General features: G+C 36.7%; 1 pseudogene; it reads right to left on the minus strand.

The window, feature by feature from the left end:
* Positions 1 to 298: 298 nt before the first annotated feature.
* Positions 299 to 417, minus strand: LOC111746697 (annotated as a pseudogene).
* Positions 418 to 1532: the final 1115 nt, after the last annotated feature.

The raw sequence follows: 1532 nt of genomic DNA on the forward strand, positions 1-1532 counted from the left end.
TATTTTTACTTTGAAATAATCTTATTGCAACATTATGATCCCAGAATTCTTTTTTTATATTACTTTCCTGGCATATTTAATCTCTTTATTTTCAACCATCAAGTGCTCTTAATTTTAGGTTCGTTTTTGTAAATTGTAATGTTGAATATTTTATTTATTTATTTATTTATTTTTAGAATGAGGTTTTTATTTTTTATTTATTTGTTTTTAAATATTTTTTTAGCGAGATAACCCTTAGATGACCTCACAGATTGCAAGGACCTTGTCAGCTTACAATCCCTTATTTTTTTATTTTTTACACCTACAGCACCTGGTCCTCCTAGGTGGTCTCCCATGCAACTACTAACCAGGCCCAACCCTGCTTAGCTTCCGAGATCAGATGAGACTGAGCTCATTCAGAGTAGCATGGCCATAGATGTAATGTTGAATATTTTAAAAATCATTTATTCAACACTTATTGAGCAATTTATTAGTCAGTATGTACAGTATCAGTCACGGAGGATGCAGTTTGAAGAAGGGGATTATAATGAACTCTAGAAGACAAGATTTATTTTTTAAATGAATCATTTTAAATGAATGTGTGTCATGAAAAGAGAAATACTGGTTTTGCTACTGGAGAGTGAGGATCCTCTCCCAGAGCTTTGTCCAGGTTCTTGATGTCTCAAATAAAGGATTGAGCAAGACACTGAAATACAGTAGAAAAGACAAGTTTTATTAGAAAGGAAAGTACACTTCCAGACATGGAAGCAGGCCTGAGCAAGAGAAGTGTGGCTCAAAAGGCCTGTTGACAAAGCCTTTCAGGTTTTTATCCCTATTTGCAGTGGGTGGTTACTTTTTTTTAGAGAAGTGGGCTTCCTTGATTGACAACTAAGATTGACAGGACTCAGTGACTCATCATTTTGCTTTCTGTTCATGTTTGTTCCCAGAATTCAGTCTGTTATAATGATATTAATGAACTTCTGGGCATATGCATTATATTATAATGATGGTATAATGAGGCTCAGGTGAGTTGAAGGTCGTTGGAGTCTTCTGCACAGGTGCGAGTGACTGGCTTAAACTAGTACCAAATTCTGTGCGTACTTGTTTCTTTGTGAGGGTTAAAAAATGCCTTCTACTTGAAAACTCATATCCAAAAAGATATTTGTACACCGATGTTCATTGCAGCACTATTCACAGTGGCCAGGACATGGGAGCAACTGAAGTGTCCTATGAGAGATGATTGGCTAAAGAAGCTGTGACACATATATACAATGGAATATTACTCAGCCATAAGAAGAGATGAAATACTGCCATTTGCAACAACATGGATGGACCTTGAGATAATCATACTAAGCGAAATAAGCCAGCCTATAAAAGTTGAAAATCTCATATCACTTATATGTGGGATATAAACCTAAAAGCAACAAATGTACAGTACAAACAGAGACTTAGGGACATGGACAATGGACTAGTGGTTACCAGAGGGTAGGAGGTGGGGGAGGAGGGGAGAGGTAAATGGAGTAAAGGGGGTCAAATATGAGGGGTAGGGGGAG

Source organism: Pteropus vampyrus, unplaced genomic scaffold (genome assembly GCF_000151845.1).
Source record: "Pteropus vampyrus isolate Shadow unplaced genomic scaffold, Pvam_2.0 Scaffold197, whole genome shotgun sequence".
Taxonomy (NCBI): domain Eukaryota; kingdom Metazoa; phylum Chordata; class Mammalia; order Chiroptera; family Pteropodidae; genus Pteropus; species Pteropus vampyrus.